The following is an 18,080-nucleotide window of genomic DNA, read 5'->3' as shown; positions in this document are numbered from 1 at the left end:
TATGTAACCATTGAGGAGTCTTGGTGTGACACGGTGGGCTAATGTGCCAGACTGCAAAGTCGTTTGAACTGCAAGCTCACCAGCTGCTCCTTAGAAATCCTATACAGGGTCGCTATGGGTCGGAATTGACTAGACAGCACTTAACAACAACAACAACAACAAGCTCTCTCAAACCTCAAATGTAACCATTGAAACCGCCATGGTCATCGCTGGGACTTTTTGTCACACTATTCCTCAGCACGTACGGATTGTACAGACTGAACCTCCTGTGATGTTTGCAGCCTGGCATCTATCTCCCTTGCTCCCTGAACAAATTATCCTTCAATTATGATGATGGAATTTTAAACAATCCAAGTATTTATATCATTAAAAAGTTACATTATATTTGATACATTTTTTTTTAAAGTTCCAAATGAAAATGAAGCTGCCTTCTAATCTTAGGGAAAGATAAGAAAGCTGAAAGAAAACTCAGACCAAGAGTTGCAGTTCTCATTCTTCTATTAATTAGTTCCTTAAACTCCAGGATTTGCTTTCCCTCTCTGGGCTTCAGTCTTCCAATCTGCTGAATGAAGATGTTAATTTGTTTTTACTCCTAAAATAGCTAGCTGATTCTGTCATCTCTATTCAATGAAAAGTAATCCATGCAAAAATGAACAAGACAAAAGAATATATATCACCCAGAAAAGACTTACCAGGGAAGGACTCAGAGCCTTTCCCTACAGGCAACCACTATTAACAATTTCTTGGTTATCATTCCAGGATTCTGAAATTCTATCCAGGCATGCATACATATCTTCCTTGGTGTTTTCTTCAAGCAGAGGAATTCAAAGGCTTCTATTCCAGAAGACACAGCACCACATAGAAGTTAATATAGTGCAGACATAAAAGGCAAACCCCTTGGGTTTATTTACATCCTGGTTCTGCCCCTGTACCAACTCTCTGACCTTGGCCTTGTCCTTTAAACTTCTGTAGATTTTCAGGTTCTCATCTGCCACATGACAATGATAATGGAGACTGCCTACCTCTTAGGCTTTGATGGAAACATTAAACGTATTCATAAATTTAGCACTAGCACCCCTCACTAAGAAACTTATCATGAAATGCAAGTTAGTCTATGCAGCCTGTAGTTCTTTTCATATAAGTGATAAAGAGTATCTTGTCCCATGAGCACTTTCCTGTTTACTCTCATTCTTTTTAGTGTGCTTCCTAATATATTGAGCCAAAGTTCATGTGTTGTTGTTGTTGTGTGCCACCGAGTCAGTACTGACTCTTAATGACCGTATGCACAACAGAACAAAACACTGCCCGGTCCTGGGTCAACCTCAAAATTGTTGCTACATTTCAGTCTATTGCTGCTGCCACTGTGCCAATCCATCTCGTTGGGGTCTTCTTTCTCTCCGACCCTCCACTCGATGTCCTTTTCCAGAAACTGGTCCCTCCTGATAATATGTCTGAAGTATGAGAGACACACTCTGGCCATCCTGGATTCCAAGGAGCACTCTGGCTGTACTTCTTCAAACACAGTCCATGGTACTTTCAATATTCTTCTCCAACACCATAACTCAAATGCATCAGTTCTTCTATGGGCTTCCTTATTCACTGTCCAACTTTCACTTAATTATGAGGTTATTGAAAATACCATGGCTTGGGTCAGGTGCACCATAGTCCTCAAACTGATACTGCTGCTCTTGAACACTTTAAAGAGGTCTTATGCAGCAGATTTGCCTAATGCAACATGCCACTTGATTTTTTGACTGCTGCTTCCTTGAGTGTTGATGGTTGATCTGAGCAAAATGAAGTCTTTGACGACTTCATTCTTTTTTCCCTTTATAGGGATGTTGTTTATTGGTCCGGTGGTGAGGATTTTTGTTTTCTTTACATTGAGGTGCAACCCATACTGAAGGCTGTGGTCTTTGATCTTCACCAGTAAGTATTTTTTGTCCTCTTGACTTTCAGCAAGCAAGGCTGTATCATCTGCATATTGCAGGTTGTTAATGAGTCTACCTCCAATCCCGATGCCTGGTTTTTCTTCATATAACCCAGTTTCTCGGATTATTTCCTAAGCATACATATTTAATAAGTACGGTGAAAAAATACAACCCTGGTGCACACTTTTCCTAATTTTAAACCATTCGGTGTTCTCTTGTTCTGTTTTGTACAGGTTCCTCACGATCACAGTTAAGTGTTTTGGAATACTCATTTTCCTCATTGTTGTTCATAGCTCATCATGATCCACAGAATCGAAAACATCTGCGTAGTCAATAAAGCACAAGTAAATAACTGTCTGGTATTTTCTGCCTTCAGCCAAGATCCATCTAACATCAGTAATGATCTCTCTCGTTGTACGTCCTCTTCTGAATCCAGCTTGAACCTCTGGAAGTTTTCTGTCAACGTGGGGTGGCAGCTGTTTTTGTATTATCTTTAGCAAAATTTTACTTGCATGCACTATTAATGATACTATCTGATGATTTACACATACTGTTGGGTCACCTCTCTTTGGAATAGGCACAAATATGGATCTCTTTCAGTCAGTTGGCCAGGTAGTTGTCTTACAAATTTCTTGGTATAGACGAGTGAGTGTTTCCAATTCTGTATCAGTTTGTTTAAAGATTCCTACTTGTATTCCATCAATTCCCAGTGCCTTGTTCTATGCCAATGCCTTCAATGCACCTTGGACTTCTTTCTTCAGTATCATTGCCTCTTGAAATGATTGAACATTGACCATTTCTTTTTGGTACAGTGACTCTGTGTATTCCTTCCATCTTCTTTTGATGCTTTCTGCATCAATAAATAATTTGCCAAGAGAATCCTTCAATAACGAGCGTCGAGGCTTGTATTTTTCTTCAGTTCCCTCAGCTTGAGAAACGCTGAGTGTGTTCTTCCCTTTTGGTTTTCTAACTTCAGGTCTTTGCACATTTCGTTAAAATATTTGGCTTTGTCTTCCTGAGCTGCCCTTTGCAGTTTTTTATTCAGCTCTCTTTCCTTTTCATTTCTTCCATATGCTTTAGCATTTCTACACTCAAGAGCAAGTGTCCGAGTCTCTTTTGAAATCCATTTGGTCTTTTCCTTCTTTCTTGTCTTCTTAATGACCTTTTTTTTTTCTTCCTGAATGATGTTTTGTATGTCATCTCACAACTCTTCTGGGCATTGGTCTTTAGTGTCTAATGCATCAGATCTATTCTTCAGATGATCTCTAAATTCATGTGGTTATTTTCAAGGTCATATTTTGGCTCTCATGGACTTGTTTTACTTTTCTTCAGCTTCAGCCTGAACTTGCATATGAGCAATTGATGGTCTGTTCCACAGACTGCCCCTGGCCTTGTTTTGTCTGATGACACTGAGCTTTTTCAATGTCCCTTTCCACAGATGTAGTCAATTAGACTTCTGTGTATTCCTTTATGTTGTTTAAAAAAGGGTTTTGCGATGAAGAAGTCATTGGTCTTGCAAAATTCTATCATGCGATCTTAACCATCATTTCTATCACTAAGGCCACATTTTCCAACTATTGATCTTTCCTCTTTGTTTCCAACCTTTGCATTCCAATCGCCAGTAATTATCAGTACATCTTGATTACATGTTTGATCAACTTCAAACTGTAGAAGGTGGAAGAATTCTTCAATTTCATTTAGGGGCTGGTGTGTAAATTTGAATAATAGCGGTATTCACTGGTCTTCCTTGTAGGCGTATGGATATTATCCTGTCACAGACAACATTGTATTTCAAGACGGTTCTTTTTTATTTTTTTAAGTTTTTATTGTGAATTGAGTAATAGTTGACATGGTGGTACATCATCAGTTTTACACTCATCCTATCGTATTTTGTTTCATTGCAATGATTACAATCCCCTGCATATATCAATACATCATCATTCAATGGTATTTACTTCTATTCCCTCTGTTTTTGTTTTTGTTTTTGGATGTACACCAAAACACTCAGGAATATACAATCATTCAAACAACCAGAGGGCACACCCTGAAAGCCTGCCCTCCGGCCGCCAGCACACAGCCCCTCTCCCTCCGTGAGTCTAGAGGCCTCAGCTGTTCCATTTCTCCAAGACATCATCTCTGTCTCCATTTCTGCTGTCACCGCTTCTCTGGGTAGGGTCCCACAATCTGCTCCTGCTCTTCTCCAAGGCCCTCTGCTCCTGGACTGAAAGATCAACCATGCACCCCTTATTGCTAAAAAGCTTCTACCTTTACAGTTGCGACAATCGTAATTAGCCATGGTAGCAGTTACTCACTATTGAATCATAAGAGTTCAAGACAGATCTTAATATGTTCTTTTAAATGATGAACGTAATGCCATTCCTCTTCAGTATGTCATTCCTTGCATAGTAAACCATGTGATTGTCAGCTTCACAATAGCCAATACTATCCCATTTGAGCTCACAAATGCCTAGGATATCAATGTTTGTGTGTTCCATTTCATTTTTGACAATTTCCAATTTTCCTAGATTCATACTTCATACATTCCATGCTCCATGTTCGCAGCTGGTTTTCTTCATTTTGAGTTGTACTCCATCAGCAAATGAAGTTTCTGAAGGCTTTACTCCATTTGTGTAATCACGGTCGACTCTACTTTGAGGAGGCAGCTCTTCCAAGTTGTATTTATTGTGCCTTCCAACTTGAGGGGCTCATCTTCTGGCACTATGTTGTTGCTGTCAGGTGCCATCGAGTCAGTGCCGACTCATAGTGACCCTATGCATAACAGAATGAAACACTGCCCGATCTTGTGCCAACCTCACAATCGCTGCTATATCTGAGCCCGTTGCTGCTACCACTGTGCCAATCCATCCAATTGAGGTTTTTTCTCTTTTCCTTTGGCCCTCCACTTGATAGTCTTTTCCGGGCACCAGTCCCTCCAGACAATATGTTTGAAGTATGAGAGATGGAGTCTGGCCATTCTGGCTTCCAAGGAGCATTCGGGCCGTATTTTTTCCAACAGAGATTTGTTTGTTCTTTTGTTAAGTCTATGGTACTTTTAATATTCTCCTCCAACACCATAACTCAAATGCATCAATTTTTCTACGGTCTCAGTTTTTCACTGTCCAACTTTGACATGTATATGAGGTTATTGAAAATACCATGGCTTGGATCATGCACACCTTAGTCCTCAAACTAATATATTTGCTTTTGACCACTTTAAAGAGAGGCCTTGTGCAGTACACATGCCTATTGCAATACATCATTTGATTCCTTGACTCCTGCATCCATGAGTGTTGATGGTTGATACAAGCAAAATGAAGTCTTTGACAACTTCAGTCTTTTCTCCATATGTATGGATGTTTATTGGTCCAGTGGTAAGGAATATATACCTGGAAGATCTGGCACTATATTTGGTAATATTCTGTTGCTCTTCATCATTTCAATATTGGATGTTTTTGTGCTGACAGTGTTCCACTGCTGTTTATAAGGTTTCCAGTGACTAAATATTCAGAAGTAGTCCATCTTTCTTTCTTCCTAGTCTGTCTTCATCAGGAAGCTAATGCCTGTCCACTGTGGGTGACCCTGCTGGTATTTAAAATACCCGTGGCATAGCTTCCGGAATCAAAGCAACACACAAGCTACCACAAAACGGCAAACTGACAGGCGAGTGGTGGGAAGTTCATATAGGCTGTTCCTTATTTAAATTCCTTCCCCTTTTTTTCCCTGCCATCTTTGATCTTCTCCAAACTCACCAGGTATACATCTACTGTTCTCACTGCCCAGAATGCCATCATAGTATTCTCATTTCCTAAGTGTCTTGTCTTGAGTCGGTTTCTCTCTTTTACTTCTCTTTATATGCTTTAGCTTTTTGTTTTCTTTTTAAACATTCAGGCATTTATAATAATTTACACCACCAAAGGGCACCTTCTGCAAGTCTGCCTCCTAGCTGCCAGCTCTTAGTCCCTCTCTTCCCACGAATCTACAGTCCTCAGCTGCTCCCTTTCTCTATGTCCCCATCTCTGGTGCCGCTGCTTCTCTGGATAAGGTCCTGCATTCTGTTTGTGTTTGAGGCAGTTTCTCACTGAAGTCAGTCGTCACTGCCCAATCTAAAATTTCAACTCTCACAATCTGACATTTCATATCACTCTTCCTGCTTTAGATTAAGTTTTATGTATTGATTTTGTTTATCATACATTTGTCTTACTATGATGTACGCTCTATGAAGGCGGGAAGTTTGGTGGGTTGTTTGTTTTGTTTTGTTTCCCTTTTCTCATTATTGAATCCTCAGGGACTTGCTTTCTGTTGTTATTTTTCTTCCTGTAACTTTGGACTCCTGGAGTGGTGCTGTAGGATAAGCACTAGACTGGGAACCACAAGGATGGAAGTTCAAACCCACCAGTTGCTCCTTGGAAACCCTATACAGGGTCTCTGTGAGTCACAGCCGACTCATTGGCACTTAACAAGAAGCAGCTTAGGAGGTTCTCAGTGCAGAGACCCTGAGTCCAGTGGATACACTGTGTTCCTAGCTCTTCTTTCTTGATGGTAGTCAAGTCCCTCTTACCTCTACTCACTTGTTTAATCTCGTTTACATCTCCTATAGATTTGTATCCTGCCTCATTAACATAGCTGCCGTTAATCCTATGTCAGTAACATCACAGAGGTTAGGATTTACAGCACTGAGCATAACTACATCAGAACATGAAATGGAACGTAATGACATAGTCCTGAGAATCATGGCCAAGCAACATTGACACGTATTCTGGGGGCACAATTCAATCCATAACAGAGGTATTGCATTTCCGTTGTGGAATATGTAAGTGTCCAGGTAAGTGTAGTGACTGTGTCAAAGAACAAGGAGTAGCATCAATAAACATAAGGCCTTATCAACAGATGAATGGATACACAGAATATGCTAGATATAGGCAATGAGCTACTTACTACTCAGCCAGTAGAAGAAATGAGGTCTTTATATATATATATAATTTATGTATAAGATTATATATATATGACTTTATCTGTAAGAATGGCTCAGTGTGGGCAATTTCGTATGGTTCAATGTATACTAGGAGATATGCTATGCAGAAAGCTTCCCAGTTGTTAACACCAGTCCTTCCTTATCTTTGCCTTTCTTTGTTTTTTTTGTTTTGTTTGTCTCTTTTTCTCTTCACCCAAGCTAACATGTGCCTACCCTCCAGTCAGTGATCCACTGTCCTTTCCAGTATTCTTACTACTTCTGGAAACCCTTAAAGCATGTCTCTTTCAGTGTGAATTGCCTTTTTGAAGTATCTTGTATGCCACAGAATTTTCTTTGAGAAATGGTTGCTAGTTGGAACCGCAAATCTCTTCTAACCTTGAGCATCTATGATTTCATGATTATGTTACTGGCCATTAAAATCCAAGAGAAATCTGCTCTGTACATATGTCCTTATCCCATATTCTTTGCCTGAGCTGTAAGTGTTGTATAAGTTCGCTTGTTCTCAAGGTGATATTTGCTATAGGGTTTCTTGGTAGGAAGATTGATAGGTCAAATATTAGATGGAAAGTTGAATCAGATTGACAGTTTCCAAACCTACATATCAGAATCACCTAAGGCACTAGTTACAAAGCATATTTCTGGCCCCAACACCCAGAAATTGTGATTCTATATTTCTGGGGTAAGGCTCTAGAAACTATTTTTAACAAGTACTCCAGGTGTTCTGAAGCATATGGTTGGGCCACATGTGAATATTTGAGAAAATCTTAAAATACTTATACAGAGTCAAGAAAGCCTGTCCATGCTCCAATTCCCTCTGAAACTTGCTCCAATTTCCTCTGAAACTTACTCATTTGGAAACTTCAGGAGTGGGGTCTCTGAATGTCTCCTTATACAAACACTCTATGACTGAACGTGATACTGCTGAGCCACAGATGTATGCTTAGGGACCATTGGCTCAGGTGCCTTTATTTTCTTCCAACTATATCCTTCTGGGTGTGGTGCTGTAGGAAAAGCACTGGACTGTGAAATACAAGGTCAGCACCTCGGAAGTCCTACACTATGAGTCGGAACCAACTGGACAGCACTTAATAATGACAACAATGATATCCTTTACTTTGATGAGTTTGTTGTGACTTCTCATGAGAAACGACCTCCAGGATGAGGCTGGTTATAGTCCCAACTTAATGTTATGTTGATGAAACCATAGCTCAGACATTGTGCTAAAATATGGCCATTACTCTAAGAGGAAACAGAGACAAACTAGAACAAAGACAGAGGGAAGGGAACAGGACCATGACAATAGTCAAACACATGCCATGTGGGGAGCGATTGTAGGGACTGAGGATAAGTTTAGTTTGGAAAAGAGAAGACTTATGTGCAGGTAGGGATACTGTCTTTAAATCTTCAAAGGGTTGTCCTGTTGTTTTGTTATCAGGTGCTATTGAGTAGGTTCCAACTCATAGCCACCTTCTGTACAACAGAACAAAATACTGACTGGTCCATCACTCTCCTCACAAGAATTGCCCATTGTTGCAGTCACTATGTCAGTTCATCTTGTTGAGGATCTTCCTCTTTTTTGATGACCCTATATTTTATCAAGCATGATGTCCTTTTCCAGAGATTTCTCCCTCTTGACAATGCCAGAAGTACTAGAGATGAAGTCTCACTATCCTGGCTTCCAAGGAGTGTTCTGGCTCTACTTCTTCCAAGACAGATTTGTTTGTTCTTCTGGCAGTACATTTGATGTTCTTCTCCAACACCATAATTCAAATGCATTTATTCTTCTCCAGTCTTCCTTATTTGCTGTCCAGTTTCCATCTGCATATTGTTGTTGTTGTTGTGAAGTGCCGTTGAGTCGATTCCGACCCATAGTGACCCTGTATAGAGTTTCCAAGGAGCAGCTGGAGAGCTTGAACAGCCGACCTTGCAGTTCAAATGGCTTTGCAGTCTGGCACACTAACCGACAGCACCACACCAGGACTCCATATTAGGTGACTGAAAATATCAAGACTTGGGTCAGGCACGCCTTAATCCATAAAGTGACTTCTTTGCTCTTGACAACTTTTAAGAGGTCTTCTGTAGCAGATTTGCCTATGCAATACATCATTTAATATTTTGGCTGCTGTTTTCATGAGTGTTGATGGTTGATCCAAGCAAAATGAAATCTTTGACAACTTCAGTCTTTGAAAGCTTCAGTGTTTTCTCCATTTGTCATGATGCTATTGGTCCAGTGGTGAGGACTCTTTTCCTTTATGTTGAAGTGTAATCCATACTGAAGTCTATAGACTTTGATCTTCATCAAATGTCTTTTGGAAGGTATATTAGACTTGTTTGGAATGCTAGAAAAAGAAAGCCACATCAAACAGAGGAGAGTATACTATGCTAGAGCACCCATTAGATCAAGATGGCTGTAGGCATTCTGTGCATGTTAAATTTTTTTTATATTGCAGGCATATTTTACAGATGGGAAAATAGTCCTAGAAAGGGTGATTTTCTCATGTCCATATGGTGAGTTTGATGGTCATCAGGATTGTTCCCAAATATTCCATTTCTGTTCCTTCCAGGAACATGTCGTTTCCTACCATCTTTGAAGCTAAGAGTGGGTATATGACCGCTGAGTGGAATATTTACAAGTCATTATAAACCAAAACCCCAAACCCACTGCCATGGAGTCTATTTCAACTCAGAGTGACCCTCTAGAGGGTTTCTGAAGCTGTACATTTTTATGGGAGTAGAAAGCCTCCTCTTTCTCCCATTTCTGGTGGATCCCAACTGCGGCTCTTGTGGTTTGCTGCACAATACGTAACCCATGATGCCACAGTCTTGTTTATAAGACCATTCTTCTTTTTCCTTGTTTGTCTCTGGTGAGTCTGAGGCAGAGTCACACTATGTGGGCCTTGGCCAGCTCGTTTCCAAGTCATATTTCTTTCTTTCTTTCCTCTTCCCAGAAAATAGAGGTTCTACCTTGTTTTCTAATAGCCATGGACTCTGTCATCAATTCACAATGACCTGACTATTGGCTTTTATTCCTAATGACTTCTGAGGAAAGCAACATTTGCATTTTAGCTTCTTCTTTTGTAGTATGCAATAAATACATTCTTTTCTTGGACAGTAGGGCCTTATATTTCTTTTTATATTTTATTGTGAATTGAGTGATAGTTTACAGGGGAGAATATTGGTTTTGCATTCATCCTATCATATTTCATTTCATTGCAATGATTACAATCCCCTCCATGCATCATCATTCAATAGTATTTGCTTCTATTCCCTCTGTTTTTTTGTTTGTTTTTGTTTTTGTTTTTTCAATGTACAGAAAAGCATTCAGGAATATATAATCATTTAAACAACCAAAGGACTACAGAATACATTCTTACATTTATTTCTAGCTTTAGGGTGTTGCATCCTCAGGAAGCATCTTCAAGCTTAGTGCTATCCCAAATCTCATTTCTCCATTTGATGTCATAATGGGGATGTGGAATGATTTCTGGCTTGAAACCTCCCATCACTGTAATTGCGTCCACATTATCATCAAACCAAATATCGTCTTAGGAGTGACCCCCATTATTATAGCCAAGATGTGATGATAAAGCAATCTATCCGTCATGTCCTTTTACTCGCATGGTTTGCATAGTCATACTTCCTATGTAGATTAGAAAACCAAGCCCGGCCAGTCTGATGCATGGCAACACCCATGTTTCAGAGTAGAACTGTGCTCCATTGGGTTTCAAATGGCTCTGCCCTTTCAGAAGTATGTCTCTAGGCTGTTCATCTGAGGCAATTCTGAGTGGATTCAAACCACCAACCTGGCAGTTAGTAGCCCAGCACTTAACCCTTTGTATCACTCAGGGCTTCCTTATCTTGTATGCTACTCAGGCAACCCAGACATTACTTTCAATAAATGGATGACTGTATCTAAAGAACAAAAAAAAAGACCAAATAATTCCACAAGTAATGAAGACGAAAATGGGGACTGAATTTGCCAGTAGTTTGTTGTTGTTAAGTGCACAGGACATGAAATCTGTGCAAACAAAGACCTCTCCCCAGAACCTTTGGACTAAATCTGAAAATGTCACTCCCTAAAACTGGACAAGATTAGACATATTCAGTACAATACAGCATAATGAATGGCCAGAAAAAAAAAACACCAGAAAAGCAAAAAACAACAACAACAAAAAAAACTTCCTGCATCTCTACCATGAAGATCAGAATGTCTCTTAATCAAATACAGAAATCAGAGTGCCTTTCAATCTAATTAAGGTCACCAGACTATGTGTGTGCCCAGAAACATAGTTATGCAGCTATCCAAAGTATGTTCTTTGCACTTGCTTGTAAGATGCTTAAAGAAAAATAAGGTCTATGGTCAAGTCCCTAAAATATACTCACCTACTAAAGCTTCAAAAGGTACATAAACACATCAAAGGAATTGAAAAGACAACTTTTTACCCTTGCTTAACCCAACATTCTCCAAAGTATTTGCTGATGACCCTTCTTTTCTTTCCTTTCCCTTTTATTCTGAAATAATGCTTATGGAAACAGACCAAGAAACATTCTGGCAAATACTGAGTTAAGTAAAGAGCAAGCACTGAATGAACCAAATGTTTTATAACTGTGGAAGGAGATTGTTTCTGTTTTCCACTTGTGTTACACTGAACAAGTTGGGAGCCTTTGCTCTGAGTCTCCGAGTCATCTTCTGTAAGACAGGGATGAAAATGCCCTCTTTAGCAAGTTGTGGGTTCAGGAGATAAGGTAGGCCAGCCCTGGGAAGGCAATAAAGCATGGTAGTCACACACACACAGATCCTGTGGGGATGTTCCTTGGGGTTGAATCCTGCTTTCTACTCATTTTTCTTCCATATTCTCATTAGTCAAATGGGGGCAGTATTACTACTCACCTAAGAAGATAATTATGAAGACTAAGTGGTGTAAAGTTATGTAGAATGAGCATTCACCAAATAGTCACTATTATTAGAGCTTAACCGAAATCCTGGGTTGGTATCATTGCTCAAAGAATGGTCATTGAAGCTGAATCAGAGGTAACTATGTGAACAGAAGGACTAATGTATGTTGAGGTTTAGAGTGAAAAAGTGTGTGTGGTGGTGGTGGTGGTGGGGAACTAAAGACAGGAATGTTTCATGTATGTCCAGCAGCCCAGAGCGGCTCCTTGCTTTCTTTGTTCAGTTCCCACCAAGATTTTCTTCCCCTTGACAGTCTGTCTCAGTGTGCATAAGTCTGTCGCAGTTGGAGGATACTGTTAAAATTCTCTAGGTCTAAACCTCCCGTAGAGTCCCATACTTACCAAACAGTCCTCTGGAGGACTTTGCCAGTCAGGATTATTCCCTTTTCAAGATTCCTGCCTCAATGCTAGTTCCTACTGTTCACTTAAAGGTTGAAGGTCCAAGTCCACCTGGAGGTACCTTGGAAGAAAAGCCTGGCATCCTACTTCCAAAAAATCAGCCACTGAAAACTCTACTCTGACACAAATACGGTCACTATGAGTCTGAGTTGACTCAACAGCAACTGGTATTAGTTCCTGAGTCATTTAAAAATATTATATGTAGTTGTATATTGCCAAAAGAGATTTGAGGAAGCCTACAGTAAAAGTATAGCCCCACAGGCTGGCTCAAAGAAATATCCAGAAGAGCTCAGGAATCAAAGAGAGGAGAGATAATTGTACCAGGGAAAGGAGAAGATATAATTATTGTAATTAAGCACTAAGTTTAGCTCTGAAGTCATTAAGATCTGAATTCCACTTACCTTTCAAACTCACTCCATTCCAGGTTTTAATCACCATTCTTACAACTTTATAAAAAGTTACAATCACGCCGGCCATTCATTCAGATCTTTTCTAATGGGTAGCATCCTTAGTTCTATAAAGCCCAGTATTTAAATGTTTAACTCCTCAAGCTTTACCTTGTTGATAATTTAAAAAGTGGAACTATTATGTATAAACTTTTTGAAGCCCCCGTGTATAATGTAATATGTATTCAGGGACTTCAAAAGGTTCATGGAAAAATAAAATGAAAAGATGACAGAATTTTTTTTCAATGAGGTTTTTGAAGCTCCCTTATGTGTGTGTGTGTGTGTGTATGTATATATATATATATATATATAATTAAGTGCCATCGAGTCAGGCTCTGATCCATAGCGACCCTGCACAGAGTTTCCAAGGAGCGGCTGGTAAACTTGAACCGCCGACCTTGCAGTTCAAACTGACCTTGTAGTAACCCACAGCACCACACCAGAACTCCATATATATTATGTAATATTTTATTACTGTAGATACCGTTTTCCTCTTCTTTATTTATCACTGGAGTAAATCCTCTCTTTTCTGGATAAATATGCCTGTTTACTTTTACCTTGACTCTTCTCGCCTCTCTTTAGCCCACTATAATATGACATCTTCCCTTCCCGAAACAGCCACTGAAACAATTTGAGCAAGGAAAACAACAAGGTCAATTTTGCCAGACCTAACTGTGCAAGCTCATCCAACTTGACTTCAAAGCAGCATATAACACAGTTGAATACTTTGTCTTCTTCTGTCTCAGCCTATAGAAAAACATTTTCTTTCCTACCTCATTCACAGTTTCAATGTTTCCTTTGCTAACTCCCCTTTCTCTCCTGATCTCGAAATATAGGGGTTTCTCATTACTCTGTTCTGGGATGCTGGTTTGCCTGACCTATAAGGCCCTATGTGATTTCCCCCACTACCCCCCTTCTTACCAGGTGGCCACGTTCCTATGCCCCTCTTTACATTGCTACTGTTTCACTATCTGTCTACATTTATCATCGCTACATTCTCTCCTCCCATTCTCTCTTGAATCCATGCTTTCAAACAAACCATTCCACTCCAAAATATAGCTATTGTCAAGGTCACAAGTGGTGTCCTGGTTGCCAAATATAAAGATCAATTCTGAAGCTTTCCCATACCTGACCTTCCATAGCATTTGAAAAGTTGATCCATCTCTTTTCCTGCAACACTGCATCATTTGGTTCTGTTGTTGTTAGGTACTGTTGAGTCAGATCCAACTCATAGCGATCCTGTGTGCAATAGAACAAAACACTGCTCAGTTCTTTGTTATCCTCACAGCTGTCTGAGCCCATAGTTGCAGCCACTGTGTCCATCCTTCTCATTGGTGGGCTTTGTCTTTTTTGCTGACCCTCTGCTTTACCAAACATGATGTCCTTCACCAGTGACTGGTTCCTCCTGATAGCATGTCCAAAGTATGTGAGATGAAGTCTCATCAATGTTGCTTTCTAAGGAGCATTCTGGCTCTTCTTCTTCCAAGACAGGCTTTGCTTTTGTTCTTCTGGTAATACATGGTACTTTAAAAAAAACAACAACAAAAAAAAGTATTCTCCAATACCACAACTCAAAAGCATCAAGTTTTCTATGGTCTTCCTTATTCATTGTCCACTTTCACGTACATATGAGGTGATTGAAAATACCATGATTTGGGTCAAAGTTCGAGCTTTGCTCTTAAATACTTTAAAGAGGTCTGTTGCCACAGATTTGCCCAATATAATACATCATTTGATTTCTGACTGCTGCTTCCATGGGCGTGTAGTGTAGAAATCTTTGACTCCTTCAATAGTTTCATGATGCTATTTTTCAGTCCAGTTGTGACAGCTGTATTCTTCGGTCTTCATCAGTAAGTACTTAAAATCCTCTTTGCTAACAACAAGCAAGGTTATATTGTCTGCATATCATAGGTTGTTAATGAGCCTTCTTATAATTTTGATGCTGTGTTCTTCTTAATATAAGCCAGCTTCCTTGGATTACTTGCTCAGCATACAGATTGAATAAGTATGTTGTTTGAATAACTGCCTCTTGATAAAAGTACAGAATCTGTGTGAGCACAATTAAGTGCCCTGGAATTCCCATTCTTCAAAATATCATCCGTGATCTGTTATGATCCACAGAGTCGAATGCCTTTGTATATACAGTAAATAACAAGTAAACATCTTTCTGGTATTCTCTGATTTCAGTCAAGATCCACCTGACATTAACAATGATAGCTGTCATTTCCATAGGACAAAATTCAAATGTCTTTGCAAGGTCTTCCGACCTCAAATGATCAGGTCTCTACTGACCTCTCCGTCTTTATGACCTTATTGTTGTTGTTGTTGTTAAGTGCTGTTGAGTTGGTTCCAACCCATAGCGACCCTGTATAGGGTTTCCAAGGAGCAGCTGGTAAGCTTGAACCACTGACCTTGTTCAAATGACTTTGCAGTCCAGTGCATTAGTCCACAGTGTCACACCAGGACTCCTACTGTTCTTTAAATCTGATGAACTGTAGGATATGCACTGGACTTCTAAATGCAGAGTGGGTGGTTCAAGCTCACCAGCTGCTTCTAGGAAAGCCTATACAGGGTCACTCTGGGTCAGAAGTGACTTGACGGCTCTTAACAGCAACAACAATTCTTTAATCCCAGCTCACATGAGACCTTCCTTGAGTGCCTTCCAGATCTCGTGATGCTCCTGCAAATGCTCCATGCAGACCACACAGAATGAGTAGGCCTATGTGTCCGTGAGGCTGTCTGACTTTCCTCTTGGAGCATCAGCTCTAGGAATCTCACCTCTGCTGGAGTTGCTCTCTTCCTGACCCGAGCTCCCACTGTGCTTTCTTTATCTCTCTTCAGAGATACTTTTTCTTCTAGCTAAGACTGCTCTGTTGACCTCACTGCTGGGCTGAGCGCTCCTGTAGGACAAGACTATGCCTTCTGCCTTAGCTCACCAACCCATGCTCCACTGTGCCCGTTGGCCTTATCAGGATAAGTATACCTGATGAATAAATGGAATTGTCTTGATGAACATTTTAACTTACCTTGCATTTCTATGACATCTTTTCCCTTTAATGATATGGTCTCATCATTAAAAAAATTTTGGTATGATATTTAGCAACTAAAGGACTGAAGAACTATGAAATAGATGCTTGGTACTCCCTGTCTTTCTGGTCTAAGTTTGGTAACAAAACCATTAAAAAGATCACTTTGCAAACTTCTCACTGAAAGCCAAATGCATCTGTTATGTGAAAGACTTGATTTGTTGTGTTTATAGCAAGTCTGCGTATGTTTGGCGCCAAAGTCACCCTTCTTATTTCGGTTTCCCTTGTCATCCCTCTTCTTTAATGACTGATTTCACTCTCAATTGACCACAGTTGACAAAGCCCACAGTTGACAAAGCCCACAGTTGACCAGATTCGGCTAAAACCGAAACCAAAACCAAACCCACTGCTGTTGAGTTGATTCTGACTCACAGCAACCCTATAGGGCAGAGTTGAGCTGCCCCACAGGCCTTCTGAGGCTCTAAGTCTTTATAGAAGTCTTTTCTTCGTCCCGTGGAACTGCTGGTGGGTTTGAACTGCCTGTTTTCCAGTTAGAAGCCCAGCAGTTAACACACTGCACAATCTGGGTTCCTTTAATCACTTAGAGACACACAAAATAGTTCTAGGTCAAAAATAAAGGAAACATGAATTGTACTGATATTCTGTACTGACATTTTGAAGTTTAAGGATATTTAGGCATTTTCTCTTCACTGGAATTTCCTTAGTAAAATCAGCACACAAATAATTTGATTTTTTGGTTTTTAATTGTTCAATTTGAAAATATGTTCTGGAGTCACATAGAAACAACTAAAGAAATCCTGGTTGTTATTCTTAGTTCCATGATGTGCATCAGATGTTCTAAATACCTTTCCAACAATTCTTTGACACAATTTACGAGCCTAATTTTGCCCTTTTGCTTTGGGTCTGTTTGTACTTCAGCACGTGTCTAGAGTATATCCCATGCATCATAGACACTGAAAGTGAGCTGAATGAGAATTAGTGGATCTGAGTAATTGTTATAAAATGCACACTTTGACCTCTTACATTATGGCAAGTGGCAAGGCTCTTTTTGACACATTGAAATGATCTGGTCTCTTCAATATTTAATTGAATACTAATGAGGGACTGTGATTGCTGTGAATTAAGTAGAGTACATTTATCAAAAGGTATGGCACCTTTCTACTACTGTTTAGAAAGAATGTCTGAAGGGAAAAAAAAAATGTCGAAACTTAGATTCATGAGAATGCATTGTCTAATTAAGAACCATGATCAGGATCAACTGTCAGTGGATAGCTTAAAATATTTAATTAGCTAAATTAAGCGGAAAAGATGTATTCGGCCTTTTCATAGAAATGTACCTGGGTTTGGTCCTTTGAACTCACTCCAGGGCAGCAAAAACCAAGCAAACAAGGGAAACAAAGTGTTAGGAAAGGAAGAGCACCGAACCAGGAGGCCAGACATCCAGCTTGGCCACGTCTTTGCGGGATGATACTCCCACTCTAAGTTTCCATCTGTAAAATCGGAGCATGGTGGCATCATTCAATAAGCACCGGCCTGAGGACCACAAGCTCGGCGGTTGGAGCCTACCAGCCACTTCACGGGAGAAAGATGAGGCTTTCTGCTTGCACAAAAGTGTATAGCCTGGGATACGCTATACAGGATCACTGTGAGTCAGAACAACTTAGGTGCTGTTGAGTCGGTTCAGACTCACAGTGACCTGTGAAGGGTTCCTGAAGAGCAGCTAGTGAGTTTGAACCACCAACCTTGTGGTTCAAACTGACCTTGTAGTCCAGCGCATTATCCTGCAGCGCCACATCAGGCCAACAATAGCAACTTGTAAAATGAGATGATTGGGCTCATTCCCAAATTTCTGCGTGCATGTCTATTTTGGGCTTTTAAAATGTGATTCACAGTTCTGTTCAAGTCAGTCCAATTCAGCAGTTTTGTTGCTCCATAGAGGTTTCTAAGCTGTCACCAGGCCTTTCTCCTGTGGAGAAGCTGGGTGGATTTGAACCGACAACCAAGTAGCTGACTGTATAAATTCTGAGCTTCCGTTTTCTAGATGTAAAGTGGGGATGATGGTACTACTTATTTTTCAAGATTGTTTCCAACATAAAATTAGGTGATGAATATCCTGAACTATGCCATTTGCTATGTTGAGAATTTAAAGACGAAAAATAATATCATGCCTACTTGCCCTCAAAGTTGTTGTTAGTTGCCATCAAGCCAACTCCGAGTCACGGCAGCCTCATGTATAACAGAATAAAACCTGGTCTGGTCCTGCGCCATCTTCACAGTTGTTGTTATGCTTCAATGCAAGGTTGTTGCCACTGTGGGCCTTGAATGCCTTCCAACC

Source organism: Chrysochloris asiatica, unplaced genomic scaffold (genome assembly GCF_000296735.1).
Source record: "Chrysochloris asiatica unplaced genomic scaffold, ChrAsi1.0 scaffold00134, whole genome shotgun sequence".
In the NCBI taxonomy this organism is placed as follows: Eukaryota; Metazoa; Chordata; class Mammalia; order Afrosoricida; family Chrysochloridae; genus Chrysochloris; species Chrysochloris asiatica.
Note: the sequence above shows the minus strand (reverse complement) of the source record.